The sequence below is a fragment of the Hemitrygon akajei genome, unplaced genomic scaffold, assembly GCF_048418815.1.
Source record: "Hemitrygon akajei unplaced genomic scaffold, sHemAka1.3 Scf000050, whole genome shotgun sequence".
NCBI lineage: Eukaryota > Metazoa > Chordata > Chondrichthyes > Myliobatiformes > Dasyatidae > Hemitrygon > Hemitrygon akajei.
This window is the reverse complement of record NW_027331936.1, coordinates 6,522,850-6,539,665: the sequence shown is the minus strand read 5'-3', so window position 1 is coordinate 6,539,665 and position 16,816 is coordinate 6,522,850.

Below are 16,816 nucleotides of genomic sequence, written 5' to 3'. Positions count from 1 at the left end.
TTTTCATTTGATTTCTTTTATTACTCTTCCAATTATTTATTTTCCAAGTTTTAGATTTGATCAGAAAGTCTTTACTCTTTTTTTGGTTGTATCCTCAGAACGAACTGCCCAGCCCATTCCCCCCACACCCCTTTTTCATATAGTGTAATGGTTTTTTTTGGTTTTTTAAAAATAATTTTTTTCTCTCTTTATTAACTGATAAGAGCAGAATTAGCTGTTTTCTGTTTTTACTATATACTACATATTATGATTACACATATTCACATATATTTACATATATTTGTATGATTTTGATAATGTTTATTTCACTTTCTGTTTGTATTGTTTTTGACATGTATATTTGAGATAATTCTCTTGTTTGTATACATGCTCTTTTCAAATCACTAAAAAGTTTAATAAAGAAAGACATATCCGCTCAGCTCAGTTAGACAACTAAATATCTAGTCTATTCTCACAGGCGATCGCTGTATTCTCACCGAGACACTACAGAACTGTCGTCAGCGGAGACCGCGACAGCCGGGAGAGTTAAACTCGTGTAGAAGCCCAGAGAGACTCAGCACCATTCGGCTCACGCATCCCACCATCTCCACGTTCTACCAATTATCACTCTCATCCTACGTTTTATTCGCGCTCTCGTCACTGCCACGCCCCTTTTGATCATGATAGAGCGGGTCAGGGTTGGAGGGTATTCAAGGGAAGAATGTACCATTCCAGGGGAGTGCAGTGAATTACGACTTCAGTTTGCACAAAGACTTGCGTCCGAGTAGATTAACGGGTGAGTTATTGGCTATGACTAATGTTTCTTCAATCCCTCTACCTTCTACACTGATCTCTACGGGCTGGGAAAATGGGTCGGTCATGGGGAGTCCGGTTATCCGCACGGTCTCTATACTCATAGTACTCTCAGGCAGTGCCACAGAGGGGCTTACGGACGGTATAGTGGCGCCGGAATCGACCAGGACACGGACTCGTTTCTCAGCTATTTCTACATCCGGGAATGGATCCTCCTGCGGCTTCTCATGGAGCCGATCAGAGCCGATTGTGTCGTCTTCCCCTCGTGGCCTCCCTACTGGGACCTGAAGGGGTTATGCAGAGTGAAATGTCTCACTTCCCGGGGCTTCGTGGGTGATTCTTTCCAATTGCCCTCTCCTAACCCTTCTCTCCGCTCCGCCTCGGCTCTCTCTGGCCTAATGCCGCTTTCGCCCACATTTCCGACATCCGTCCTGCCTCCCGTCCCGGGGCCTAGGCCGAACTCCTGCCTTCCACTCACCTTTCTGTGTGAACTGCCCCCTTTCTCCCGTGATCTTAAACAACCCATTTCGTCATTATGAAAAGCTACAGGTTTGCTTAGTGGATCCGGGGCGTCGCTGATCGGACTGCGTACGTCAGCCGGGGTCCTGGTTTTTTAAATAGGGATATCGTCCACTATTATCCGGGGGATTTGAAGGGTCCCTCTCCCCCGTCTGATGGAAACTCGACCCTACGTGAACACAGCGTCCGTTCCCGCTCGCGGGCTCCGGGAGAATCGGGCAAAGGGGCAGGGTTCGGTACCAGGCGAGCGAACATCTGGTGCGGTAACAACCTGGGCTGGCTGCCCGTTCTGAGGTCTTTATTGTTGCAATCCCGCTGCCATTTCTACAATCTCGATATCATTCATGGGGAGTCCTAGGGAGACGGAGGCGCCGGCTGAGGCTACAAACCTCCCAATGGGGCTTCGGTCTGACGCTAGAATCTGCCATTGAACTGTTATTCTCCCATTTCTTGGCCTTTACCTTAGAGCGCGGCTGCAGCTGTTCCACCTCTTCCCATTCAGTGAAACATGCAAGTCAGTTCCCAATTAGGATCCCCACGTCCGTTCTCAGATTCTACCTTCCGATATCCGATTTTTACCAAACCGAAGAAGATTCCATGGGGCTGATCCAACACGTAAATCACTAGAAAAGGTAGCAGAGTCCCTGTTAGATAGATAGATAGATAGATAGATAGATAGATAGATAGATAGATAGATAGATAGATAGATAGATAGATACTTTATTCATCCCCATGGGGAAATTCAACCTTTTTGCCAATGTCCCATACACTTGTTGTAGCAAAAACTAATTACATACAATACTTAACTCAGTAAGAATATGATGTGCATCTAAATCACTAACTCAAAAAGCATTAATAATAGCTTTAAAAAAAAGTTCTTAAGTCCTGGCAGTTGAATTGTAAAGCCTAATGGCATTGGGGAGTATTGACCTCTTCATCCTGTCTGAGCAGCATTGCATCGATAGTAACCTGTCGCTGAAACTGCTTCTCTGTCTCTGGACGGTGCTATGTAGAGGATGTTCAGGGTTTTCCATAATTGACCGTTGCCTACTCAGCGCCCTTCGCTCAGCCACCGATGTTAAACTCTCCAGTACTTTGCCCACGACAGAGCCCGCCTTCCTTACCAGCTTATTAAGACATGAGGCGTTCCTCTTCTTAATGCTTCCTCCTCAACACGCCACCACAAAGAAGAGGGCGCTCTCCACAACTGACCTATAGAGCATCTTCAGCATCTCACTGCAGACATTGAATGATGCCAACCTTCTAAGGAAGTACAGTCGACTCTGTGCCTTCCTGCACAAGGCATCTGTGTTGGCAGTCCAGTCTAGCTTCTCCTCTAACTGTACTCCCAGATACTTGTAGGTCTTAACCTGCTCCACACATTCTCCATTAATGATCACTGGCTCCATATGAGGCCTAGATCTCCTAAACTCCACCACCATCTCCTTGGTCTTGGTGATATTGAGACGCAGGTAGTTTGAGTTGCACCATATCACAAAGTCCTGTATCAGTTTCCTATACTCCTCCTCCTGTCCATTCCTTACACACCCCACTATGGCCGTGTCATCAGCGAACTTCTGCACATGGCAGGACTCCGAGTTATATTGGAAGTCTGATGTTTACAGGGTGAACAGGACCGGAGAGAGTACGGTTCCCTGCGGCGCTCCTGTACTGCTGACCACCGTGTCAGACCTACAGTCTCCCAACTGCACATACTGAGGTCTATCTGTCAATTAGTCCACTATCCAATCCACCATGTGAGAGTCTACTCCCATCTCCGTTAGTTTGTGCCTTAAGATCTTGGGCTGGATGGTGTTAAAGGCACTAGAGAAGTCAAGGAATGTGATCCTCACAGCACAACTGACCCCATCTAGGTGAGAAAGTGATTTGTGCAGTAAATACGTGATAGCATCCTCCACTCCCACCTTCTCTTTATACGCAAACTGAAGCGGATCCCGGGAGTGCCTGGTTTGTGGCCTCAGATTCTGTATTATCAGCCGCTCCATGGCCTTCATCACGTGCGACGTCAAGGCAACAGGTCTGAAGTCATTCAACTCCTTTGGTTGTGGTTTCTTCGGTACCGGGACAATACTGGATGTTTTCCACTGTCTGGGTACTCTTCTCTGATCTAGGCTCATGTTGAAGATGCGCTGTAGTGGTTCTCCCAGCTCAGTCGCACAGGCCCTCAGTAATCATGGGGAAACTCCATCCGGTCCAGCCGCCTTGCTGGTACAGATCTTCCTCAGTTGACCTTCCGCCTGTGCAGCCGTAATCCTGGGCGTGGGCAAGGTCTCCTGTGAGTGGCTATTTTCCTGTGAGGGAAGTAAGCCTGGTGTGGAGTTCTGCGTTGTCCCCTACTTCCAACCAAACTTTATAGGCGGACGTACCCGGAGGAATTAACGTGTCGCGCAATAATTGTTCTGTATTCTTGTATTTTGCAATTTTCCTCTCCGTGTCCTTATTCACTGGGGCCGTGTTCGGATCAGCCGGGCGTCGTTCATGGGGGCGTCCTTTGTTCTTCTCCAGTTCGCTTGACCAAGACTTACTGACCTTAGGGAAGAGAGGGTAGAAGTCGGGAGCAGCGGGTCTGACTGTGAGCAGGTTTGTGCTTTGTTTGGGGGTTGCTCTGTTAATGAACCGGGGTACTGAAATGAACGGATATCTCACCGCGCTTTTCACCTGCTCTCCGAATCTGGACTGAGTGGCGGCGTAAATGAATGTGTTCGTGCAGCAGCTGAAATTCTTTAGCAAATATCCGGCATAGGCGGAAATAGTTTCCGAGTCATTCCCCTGTGATCCTATCCCGGTGATGTGATAGTAGATAAATTCTGCAACATTCGTCAGCCACATGAGGATGGAGCTGCCGGAGGGGGTGAAGAACAAAACCACAGACCTCTTCCGGCTCTCCATCTCCGGGTCACTGCTGTTTCCCCCCTTGCTCTGACCCCTCAGCCCCCTAAGGACCCGACTGGCCACTAAAATGTGCCTGAGTGTCAGAGCGTTGAGCAGCAGAATTACGCCGAATGGGAGGAACGGAGTCAAAACGATGACAAACCAGTCATACGCCACCCACGCCGGTTCAGTGAAGTAACTTGGCTTCGGATAACAGAGCCGTGGTACATTGTTAATGATCTCTCTGTAAGTGAAGTAGAGTGGGCCGTTTTTCAGACGGAACAGACCGCTAGATGGCGCTAGAACCACGGCCGCCGTTCTCCCCGTGCAGTACTTTGTTTTCAGTTTCTGACAGCAAATGGCGACAAACCGATCGAAGGTGAGAGTGACGGTGAAGCAGACGGAACAGTTCACGGCAATGCGGGACAGGACACGGAGAACAGTGCACACAGAGGTGACGTTCAGGAAACAAACGGGAAAATAATGATAATTGAGTTGATATAAAATGACCTCAGTGATAATGACCAATAGATCCGCCGCTGTCATGGCCACCAGGTACCGCGTGGTGCAAAATGAGAGGCCGCACTTTCCCCGGGACAGGATGACAATCGCCACTAAATTCAGTGGAGAAGGAGAATGGAATGCCATTTAAAAATATGATTCGCAGTCAGGCACCCCCAACTTAATCACCCTCCACTACCCATCAAGGTTGAGTTACTGTTAACCTCAGATTCACTGCTATCGGATTCCAATGATTCACCAATCACGATCATTAAAGAATTTCATCTGATATCCGTTGTGAATAGTGTATTCATTCTTCTGAAATTTTGCCTACTCGGCCTCGAATGCACGGTACAGGATACATATTCCCTGCGCCCAGACTGTCAATCATAGAATCATAGAAACCGACAGCGCATTACAGGCCCTTCGGCCCACAATGTTGTGCCGACCGTGTAAACTCAGATAGCGATTATCCGCAATATTTGCAAATCATTCATCCCGCTCAGTGTGAATGAATGCACAGGTCATTGTTTGAATGAAGCAGCTTCGTGACGGAGCGTCCAGTCCACGTAATCCAATCCCCGTCACAGTACAGCCACGTCAGAGGCCAAGATGGTGAACATTCCTCTATTGCGAGTAGGTAATTCTTAAGCAAGGAACTCAGGTTGCACGCGATACAACAATTTTCGCCTCATAATGTCGAGACGAAGTTGGAGTAGGAAAACATGACTCTGACAGTGGGATAAAAGTTACTTGCTGAGAATATCAACTGATCATCTCTGAATCTAACTGGTTGCCCTATTTACACGTGATCAGTGAACCGTGTTCCAGGTGACCTGAAAACTGGCACACGAGAAATTTCCAATATATTATGTGAATTGCTATTTTGGTAGCACTTCGCTTTTAATTTTCCCCGTACATTACATTTATCGACGTTATTTTTTTAATTGCCATGCAGTTTCGCAAACATCGAGCTTCACTAATATATTCTGTCCTCATAATTCTCCACATCGCCTAAGTTCACATCGCCAGGAATGCCAGTAAAAATAAAATCTGTACTCATAATTCTCACATCAACCAATTTCACCTCACCGGGAACGCGAGAAAAGAATTAAACGCCCGGTCCCGACCTAATCGACATAATTGATACAGTCTATATCATGACAGACGGGTTCCATTCTGTGCCTCCTACCCTAAAAAAATGAATAATTTATTGCCCATATCTGTGTTTTTCGTCTGACAACGATTGCTCAACGCAAACTCGCACATCACTGTCTTTTCCACGGGAGAATTTATCCGAGATGTAATAATAATAAGCATTATTACATACTTTGTAGGGGATAGGAGAATCTTTCCTGTTATTGCTGGTGGACTAGACAGTTCAGTTTGTCATTGACAGTTTCTGTAAGTACGCTGATTTCACCAACACTTGATATATTTGAAATGTGCTGCTAATTAAAACTTTCGAAACTTTTCGAAAATGACAACCATCTCAAACAACGTCCACACGACAGCATTACACATTCTAGGTACATTTTATCCAGCTCCCGTCGATGTGACTGTTTTCACTTTACTCGCTCCAGCATTTTAATGAATGTACTTTCCCCATTTATTCCTGGTTTTCACTGGCACCTTCATTCCCGATCATTACTGGTCACTTGTTGCGTTCCCTTTCGTTAAATCGGAACCAGAAGTACCTGTGCTGATGTTTAATTAATCTGTCCTTTATTTGTTGCCAGTACCAATTCAGACAAAGTTTTACACAACTGGAAGTGCTGCGCTCACTGACCAGGAACTCCAATGACGGCGATGATCACGGACAATATCTTCTCCACACCGAAATGCACTGTCCGTGTGTTCCACTTGAAGCGAACTTTCCCCCAATGATGCAAGCGGCCTCTCGGAATGAACTGCGGAGTCAGCGAATTCCAAGTGCTTTATAGCCAGACCCATCCCCTTTGGAATATAATGGTTTCATCACAGTTAAAATCAGAGAAGGGAAAACAGCCAAGAGAATTACTCCCTGGGACACATTATGTTCATTGCGAAACTACAAAGAGCAGAACAGCTGATTCCCCGCTCTCCCGCCTCCTTTCACTCCCCTCTCTCTTCCTTCCCCCCTCAACCCTCCCCATCCCTTTCCACTTCCTACTCTCTCTCCCATCTCCGGCTCTCCCCCTCTCTGCCCCTCCTACCTTTCCACAGTCTCTCTCACCCCCCTCCATTTTCACTGTCCCAATCTCCCTTCTAATTTCTCTCTGTCGGTCACCCTTTTGACTTCCTCACTTTCTCTCGCCCTCCCTCTTTCCACTTCCTCTCTCTCCCCCCTCACTGTCCCCATCTCTCCCTCTCTCGGTCTCTCTCTCTCTGTCCCTCACCGTTTCCATACACTCCTTTTCTTTCTCCCCCACCTCTCCACCTCTCACAGAGCTTTCCCTTTCCGCTATGTCTGTCCTCTCTCACTTCCACCGTTTCGTTCAAAATTATCTTTCTTTCTCTCTTTCCCTCTCTCTGTCTCCCCCTTTCAACTCACTGTCCCCCTCCACCCTTCTACTAGTGTCTTCTCCATTTATCTCTCTCTGCTTCCTCATCCCCTCTCTATCTCTGTCTCTGTCTCTCATTCTCCCTCTTTCACTCTCTCTCTCCTCTCACAACTCTCTCACTCTCTCTCTCTCTCTCTCTCTCCCTTCCTCCCACCCACCCACCGGCTGCCTGTTTGTGAATGTGATCTGCGCTCTGGTCTGCACTCCCGCCGTCATCCTGTACTCGCTAAACGTCCGCATCTTCCCCTGCATTCGGTACTACTACACCGGATGCCGGCATGTGAGTGCACACCCCCCCCCCCCCCACCCGCTAGCGAACCGGCCCTCATGACACCAGCCACAGAGATCTCCTCTCGGCTTTCTCCGTCTCCCGCGGCGATATCCTCCTCGCCTCGCGGTAGCACTCCCTCTCTCCACGTCTCTATCTCTCCTGCCGTGCTCCCTCCCTCCCCTCTGTTGTAGCGTCTCCTTACTCCGCTCCTCCCCCTCCCTCCCTCGGCCACTTCCTCTGGCAGCTCGTTCCACAGACGGACCACCCGTATCCCTCTAAACCTTTCCTATCCGTGTCCCTGTCCGAGTGTCGTTAATGTACCTACCCCCACCATTTCCTCTGGCAGCTCCTTCCACAGATGGACCACCCGTATCCCTCTAAACCTTTCCTATCTGTGTCCCTGCCCGAGTTAATCTACCTGCCTCGACCACTTTCTCTGGCAGCTTTTTCCACAGACGGACCACCCTCTGGGTGAAAGCGTTTCCCCTCGGGACCCCTATTAAATCTCTCTAGACCTCTCAGCTTAACCCTGTGCCCTCTGTATCTTGATTCCCCGACCCTGGGGAACCAGTCTGTGTACATTCACACTATCTGTGCACCTCGTGGTTTTACACACCTCTGTAATGTCACCCCTACGTTCCAAGGATTAAAGTCCCAACCTGCCTGACCTCTCTCCGCAACTCAGCCCCTCGAGACCCGCGACATCCTCGTAACTGTCCCTCTGCACTCTGTCCATCTCAGTGTTACCTTTCCGGAAGGAGGGCGGCCAAACCCGAGAGCTGGTTCTCCCAACGCGGCGGCCTCGCCGACGACATGTACAATCGCGGCGTGAGATCCCATCTGGACGCGTCCCAAATGCCGCCATCACCGCCCCGTCTACCTGTATATGGTTTCAGGGAACCAAATACCAAAAATTGGTGCGTTCCGTCAATCGAACGTGAAGTCCCAAGACAGAGTTAACACACATTTCTCTTCACTCCCTGACCTTTAAACACATTACCCTCTCCCACAATCTCCTCTTACCCCCAACGCTCTCCTTCCCTCTCCACCGACTCTACCCATACGTTTCACCCCGATACCCAAATGCTCCCCCTCCTTTTCCTTACTGGCCATGTGTCTCTCTCCCTCTTCGCCTCTCATTCTTCCTCTCTGCCGCCTTCGTCTCTCACTCCTCTCTTTCCCTCACCGGCTTCTTTCGCATTCTCTCGGCTCTCCCCTTCTTTCCCACACGCTTTTCCTTCTCTATATTACCTCTCGTCCCCTCTGCTCACTTTTCTATTTCACTTCCCTTTCCCCCTTTTCCGCCTGTCACCACTCTCCCCCTCGCAACCCTTTCTCCCACTCTCACACCTCTCTCACACTTCCTCGTGTCTCACCTCTCTCCCTCCTCTTACTCTCACTCCTCTACCCCATCCGTATTTCACCTCTCCGCTCCTCACTCTTCTCCGTCTCTCATTCGTCTCTCGCCTTTCTGTTTTCCACAGGCCCCGTTCGACGCTTCTCATCCTGCCTCATACGTTTCTTCCCATTTTCTCACTTATTTCTCCACCGTTTGTCTCCCACCACTCTCTCACCCATCTCTGTCTCACTTCTGCTTCCCCGATCTGTCTTTCACGTCTCTTCCCTCTATCGACTACTCTCTCCCGCCTCTCCTCTCTCTGCCCCTTCTCTACGGCCATCCCTCTCCCAACCTCCCCCTCTCTTCCTCACCCATGCCCACTTCTCCTCCTCCACGTCTCTGCCTCCCACTTCCGCCTACCCACTCCCACTCCGCTCTACCTTCTCTCCTCCTCTCCTATCTCTCTACCTCCTCTTCTCTTGCCCGGTCATCTCCACCCATACCCCCCTCTCTCTGTCCTCCTGTCTCTCACCTGATTTCTCTCTCGCCCTCTCTACACCTCTCTTTCCGTCTGGCTCGCTCCCCCCTCCCATGCTGCCTCCGCTCTGTCCCTCCGCCAAACACTGAATCTCGCAGAGGTTTGTCAGCGGGATCACGGTGATCTTGCTGGTCAACTGCCTGGTCTCGCTGGTGATGTCCGTCCTCACGGCCATCGCCAACTGTAGGGACCTCGAGTGCTGCGCCGCACAGCCTCCGGTGGTGAGTGGGATCTTCCTGTGCACGGGGGGGGGGCGGCGAGGGAGGGGACATAGGTAGGAGAAATAGGGAAGAGAGGGCGGGGGAGATGAAAAGAAGGTGGGAAGAGACGGGAAGGGACAAGACAGCGGAGGGTATAGAGAGAGGGATTGGGTCAGAGGGGAGAAGGGAGAGGGGTTGGATAGAGTAGGATATGGTGGGGAAGAGGGAGGTGGGAGGAAGAGATGGAATAAAGAGTTGATGAAGCGGGAAGAGAGGGGAGTGGGAGAGAGAGGCTGAGGGAGTGGTAATGGATGCCGCAGGGACGATAATGGTTTTACTCATCTTGTCTCTCCTCACCATCTCCTTCTTCTTTCCACTCCTCAATCTGATCCCTCTCTCTCCCCTCTGCAGAGAATAGTGGTGATCATTGATAACCAGCCCGCGCCGCCGGACCTCGCCTTCATCTTCTCCAGCAAGCCATCCCTGGGACTCCTGACGGGCCCCAGTGACGTTACGTTCCCCATTTCACAGGATAGCCTGAGAGTTTCGGACTGAGCGGCCTGAGAAGGGGAGGCAAAAAAGCGCGGCGGGATTTTGCAGGTGCGGGGTAAGGGTGCCAGCCACTTCTCGTAGCCATATTACTCCCTGTGGGTACTCCCCAGTTCCAGCTCCCTTGTTACGAGTCGCCCTTCATCGCACCCGCCATCCTGTCACTCTGGAAACACTCTGGTCTCTGTTCCCTCTCTCTCCCCTCTATCACCGCCCATCTCACCCTGGATGACGGCCATTTTCTAATGGTTGTCATTTTTCAGTCGCTCTTCTAACATCATCGAATGAGTCACACTTCCTCCCTTGCCATCCATTCACTTCCCTCCCTGTTTGTTCAATTTCGCCTCCCCATTCTTCTTCTCCTTTCCCTCGATCCTTGTTCCTCCAATTCTCCATTTAACATTCTGCCGACAGCCATTTCGTGACAGTGTGCAAACCTCCCTCCAACATCCTCCACCGCTGTCAGTCACTCCTTCACACTCACAACCTTGTCACCCTCATTCCCATCCCATCACTCGCAAACCCCTTCCCTCCTTCCCCTCGCTTTCCTCTCCCCACCACCTCGATGCTCTGCATCGTATGCTGGTTGGCTGCCATTTTAACGATGCTAATTTTCGCCTCTCCTCATCGCCTCTTTCTCTCTCTGTTACCCAGTGGGTCACTTCCCTGCTCACCCCATCACTCCTGACACCTCCCCTCTCTGTCCCCTTGCCCTTTTACCCGCCTTTTTCTGATGGGAAATTTCGCCCCCCCGATTCAATCCCTTCCCTCCGTCGTTGAGTGAGTCGATCCCCTCTCCATTGCGACAAATAGAGTCCTCCGTTCCATCAGCAGTAACCGCGACCTCGATCCCCCGCTCCTCCATTTCCCCTCGAGCACACCCCTCCCCTTTCTTGCAGCTCGTCTTATTTGCGAAGGAAATGTCACCACCCACCCTTCCTCCACTATTGAGTAAGTCACTCCCCCACACTTCCCAACCCGTTCCTCCCCACCCTGTCCCAGCAGACCACTCCCTCCCCGTCCCATCACTTCCCTCCCTCCCGTCCCATCGCATCCTCTCCTTTCCAGTCCCATTACTTCCCCTCCCTCTCCGTCTCATGACTCCCGCTCCCTTCCTGCCGTTTCACTCCTCCTCACCCCGTCTTTATCTTCTCCATGTCGGCCACCAGTTTGTGACAGGAACTTTCGCCCCTCCCCTTTCCGTCCCCTATTGAGTCAGTGACTTCGCCACGCTCACCGGCTCATCAGTCCACTCCTCGTCCCGTCACTCCTCTTCCTCCCAAACCCTTCACCCCCCCCTCCCCAAAACCCACATGTATATGTGCATGTGTGAATATCTGAGATAGATACATATTCAATGACAAAATTATTAGAATTAAAACATATATGCAATGTCCAGGACTATATAAAACACAAATTAAAATACTGTTATTACAATCAATAACACACTCGATCCCGGGATTGTATCCATGGGCACCGCATGTTCCTTCGCCATAGATTCTGTGTGTTATTACAGTGGCCATTGTAAGTCAGTGTCTCACTCCATCCCTGGCGGACACATTAACCACGGATTCGCCCGTTTGAAATCAGCGCGTCCCTCCCTCTCTTGTGCTCACTTCTACCAAAGCCGCCACTCCCTCCCCAGCGGCCATTTCAAGTGAAGCGTCGGCCATTTGAAGTCAAAGCGTCCTTCACTCCTTCTCTGCCGCTCACTTTAACCAAGGCGTCGCTCCCTCCTTGGTCCCGTTTCAACCCAGCCGAACGGGGACTCCTTCAGTCACCACATCTCTCCCTCCTTGGTCCCGTTTCAACCCAGCCGAACGGGGTCTCCTTCCGTCACCACATCTCTCCCTCCTTGGTCCCGTTTCAACCCGGCCGAACGGGGTCTCCTTCAGTCACCACATCTCTCCCTCCTTGGTCCCGTTTCAACCCGGCCGAACGGGGTCTCCTTCAGTCACCACATCTCTCCATTTTCCTCAACAAAATTAACGATGGTGGATGACATTTTCAATCGGAATCTTCCCGGCCTTCCTTCCCGGCGCTCACTTTAAACAAGATATCACAAAGCTTAAACTTCCCCGTCAGACATTTAAGCGAAGCAGCGGCTATTTTATGTCAGAGCGTCACTCTCTCCCCTCAGATCAGGGTTCTATTGGGAGGCAGACGGTCGGAGTGAATGGGAAGGTCTGGGTGTGCGGAGGATGGGAGGGAACGAGAAGGGGTGGGGTCCATTGGGAATTCGGGCGATGGGGATGAATGGGAAAGGGTGGAGACTGAATGGGAGCGCGGCCCGTGTGCGTGGACGGGAAGAGACCGCGTCCTCTCAGGAGTGCGGACGCTGGGAGTGGATTGGAAGAAGTGGGGTCCCGTTTTCACAAGATTATCCTCATCTTCGTTTTCATCCGGGGCTACTTCCCGATCCGAGAAATCAAATGTAGTTATTCACCGCTAGGGTTCTGACATCCATCTGTTCTCCTCTGCCCGTGTGTGCCCCTTCCCACCATCGCCCACTCCGTGCACCCTGTGTTCCTCCCCGTCGTTCCACTTCATATCCTCTACAGAGATTCAACTTGTGTGTGTGTGTGCGTGTGGGGGGGTGGGTTGAAGGTGCTACAGCTTCAACGACAATTCAGCTGATATATATCAGTCTACACCCGTCTGTGGCGGCCATTTAGCCAGAAAGTGGGTTGGGTAGAGATGAGATCCTGGACACCCAGACTCTGCCAGTCCGACCTCCCTGAGCCTGGAGCTGAGACGCTACTGTGTCAGTGTGAGGAGCTCCGACCCACTGTTGCAGTGCACAGGGTGCGGGGGGCAGCAGAAACCTCAAATAAAACTCGAGTCCGGCACCAGGACAGGAAGTTACAGCGGTTTATTGATTTCATCATGACAAATGTAAATAAAACAATGTGTGAGCTGCTGACGTGCGGGAATAAATAAGCTGCTCCCGACTCACTCACAGTCACACAAAATTAACTGACCGGCGACAACGAGTGACCGGTTGAATAATCAGTCCCGTTTCTCACCGTCACTCTGCATCGGGGAACCGATGATTATAAAATCACACTTCAGGGCCGTGTCCGGGATCGCTGCAGATCCAGGGTCACTGCCGAGGGATTTGTCAATTTAACATCATTATATCGGCCAGGCTGCCGAATGCACCGTCCTCAGCAAAGGGAGCAAAAGGATTCTCTCCCGGGAGAATCCTAATGCGGGACACCGGTGACCCGGACTGAGCCCCGGAACCCGGTCTCTTCCTGTCCGGGTATTTCTCCGGGGTGTCACGTGGGTGTGTCTCGAACACGCACATCCGGCGGAAGCTGAGCACCGCTGGACAACAGGCGGAAACACATCACTACGGGAGCACAACAAATGACACACAGGGCGAGACTGCATTAGAACCATTAGAACCGTTGGGAATTAAACCTGGCGCGCGGCCAATAAAGGTAAGCGTGACAGTTAAAAGGGAAGGCAGGAGTTAAAGGGGAGGGCGGGAATCGGCCAAGATGTCCACATCCCGCGGACGGGGATGTTCACACATTCAGATGTTCACACGATCACTCTCAGTCCGGATCTGAGTTCCTGCAGAGATCTCAGTTCCTCCCTCCCGGTCTCACTGAATCGATTCCCCCGCAGCCTGAAACAGATGGGAGAATAAAGATGAAATTACAAAACAGTATGAGGAACAGGGGCTGGGGTTAATGTTTCAACACTCACGGACAAATATCACCAGAAAACCCGCGGATCCGCTGAAATTTTGTCACAATGAAATTAAAACAAACACTCACTCGATCCACTTGAGACTCGGGAGGGTCAGTATGAGGCGACGGAGAGTGGGGACTGATCGGTCTGTCAGCGAGTTCCATCCCAGGTTCAGCTCCGTCAGTGATGGTTTTGTACTGAGAGCTGAGGTGAGATCCTCAGCACCAAAATCTGTGAGACCGACGTTGTTCAGCCTGAAGATGAGAGAGAGTGATGGTGAAGGACACAAAGAGACAGGAGACGGTACAAGTCCTCAGTGTTTATCAGTAACACAATTACTGTTTTTTTTTTCTTCAGCACGACTGCGCAAGTCGGCCAGTGAGAACAGCGAGAAGAGTTTAAAAGGAAGACAGATTTACAGAGACAGCGTCAGAGGAGCGAGAGACAGAGTAGGAAGACTTTGGCTCAACGGGGCTTCGGCGATAACGGGTCGAGGCGTGGTAGGGTATCTGTTTACAATACAGGCAGAGAGTATGTGTGTGAGGCTGGTTTTCTGTGCTCGGTGACAGATGTCGGAGATCCTGGAGACTCCCAGCCGCCTGGACGGCAACATCTGCACCCGGTGTGTCGAGCTGCAGCTCCTTAGGGACCGAGTTAGGGAACTGGAGATGCAGCTCGATGACCTTCGTCTGGTCAGGGAGAGTGAGGAGGTGATAGAGAGGAGTAACAGGCAGGAGGTCACACCGGGGTCACGGGAGACTGAAGAAGTGGGTCACAGTCAGGAGAGGGAAGGGCAAGAAGCAGGTACTAGAGAGTACCCCAGTGGCTGTACCCCTTGACAATAAGTTCTCCTGTTCGAGTACTGCAGGGGTGGGAGTGGGGGTGGAACGGCCTAAGGAGGGGCGTGGACGGGTGGGGAAGAAATAGAGGCCGTGCCTCTGGCACAGAGTCTGGCCCTGTGGCTTAGAAGGATATGGAAGAAGATGGCAGCAGAGATAGGGGACTGTAGTTAGGGGGTCAAACAGGCGATTCTGTGGATGCAGGAAAGAAACGCGGATGGTAGTTTGCCTCCCAGGTACCAGGGTCCGGGATGTTTCAGAACGCGTCGAAGATATCCTGCAGTGGGATGGACAACAGCCAATGGTACCATAGGTAGCTAAAGGGAAGAGGTCCTGAAAGAAGTCTACAGGGAGTTATGCAGGAAGTTGTGAGGACCGCAAAGGTCGTACTCCCGGGACTACTGTCTGTGCCACACGACAGTGAGAATGGGAATAGAATGAGGAGGAGGATAAATGCGTGGCTGAGGGACTAGTGCTAGGAGCAGTGATTCAGATTTCTGGATCATTGGGACCTCTTTTGGTGCAGGTGTGACCTGTACAGAAAGGACGGGTTGCAATTAAATCCCAGGGGGACCAATATCCTGCCAGAAAGGTTTGCCAAGACTATTGTGGAGAGTTTAAACTATGATTGCTGCGGGTTGGGAACCAAACTGAAGTGACGGAGGAAAGGGAGGTTGGTTCACAAATGGAGAAAGCTTGGAGACAGTACGAAAGAAGATAGGCTGGTGATAGAGAAGTGACGTGCACAGTCCGATGGGTTGAGATGTGTGTATTTTAATACAAAGAGTATCATGAACAAACCAGATGAGCTTAGAGCGTGGATCAGTACTTGGTGATATGATGTGGTGGCCGTTACAGAGACTTGGATATTACAGGGGCAGGAATGACTACTTCAAATGTCAGGTTTTAGATGTTTCAGAAAGGACAGGGAGGCAGGCAAAAGAGGTGGGGACGTGGCACTGTTGATCAGAGATAGTGTCACGGCTGCAGAAAAGGAGGACGTCATGGAGGGGTTGTCTATGGAGTCCCTGTGGGTGGAAGTTAGGAACAGGAAGGGGTCAATAACTCTACTGGGTGTTTTGTATAGACCACCCAACAGTAACAGGGACATCGATGAGAAGATAGGGAGACAGATTCTGGAAAGGAGTAACAATAACAGGGTTGTTGAAGTGGGAGATTTGAATTTCCCAAATATCGATGGGAATCTCTCAAGAGTGAGGAGTGTAGATGGGTTGGAGTTTGTTAGGTGTGTTCAGGAAGGTTTCGTGACACAATATTTCGATAAGGCTACAAGAGGAGAGGCTGTACTTGATCTGGTATTGGGAAATGAAACAGGTGTCAGATCTCTTAGTGCGAGAGCATTTTGGAGATGGTGATCACAATTCTATCTCTTTTACCATAGCATTAGAGAGGGATAGGAACAGGCAAGTTAATGAAACCTTTAATTTGATTAATGGGAACTATGAGGCTATCAGGCTGGAACTTGGAAGCATAAATTGGAAACAGATGTCCTCAGGGAAACGTACCGAAGAAATGTCGAAAGTGTTGTTACGTACCCGTGACACGTGACAGTGGTACCCTTGTCACGTGACTGGGGTTGAAGTTATACTGGACTTGAGGTAATGGTCTTGTGATGGTGGAGTGATGTCATTTTCCCGCCAGTAGAGGTCATGTGACAGGTTTTTTTTACAGGGTATAAAAGGAAGACCCACCCTGTTAGGTGGGGCAGTTCGTGGCTAGATTTGCCAAGATGACTTCATGTCACTGCGTGATTTAATGGGATGACGCAGTTTAGTTAAAGATGAAGTTTTATATAATGCCTAAAGTTTAAAAGGTCACTGCCAGCGGTTTCTTTGCTGACGGAGAGTGAAGAAAAGTTTGGAAGATAAAAATCGAGGTGAATCGATTTTCGACGGTAGATTGATTTCGACCTTATTTGATCCTCATTCGGGGGGATTTCGTTGACTATTCTTGCTGTTAATCCCTGGGTTGACCAGAAAGAATTTGAGAATAGTGTGGAAGGAAGGTCAGTACCTTTTAGCCGTTATATTTAATAAAATTCGACGTGGGAAAGTTCGACGCCGGGGAATCGAAGGACATCGACGTGGAAGAGAATTTAAATCGTTTTAAA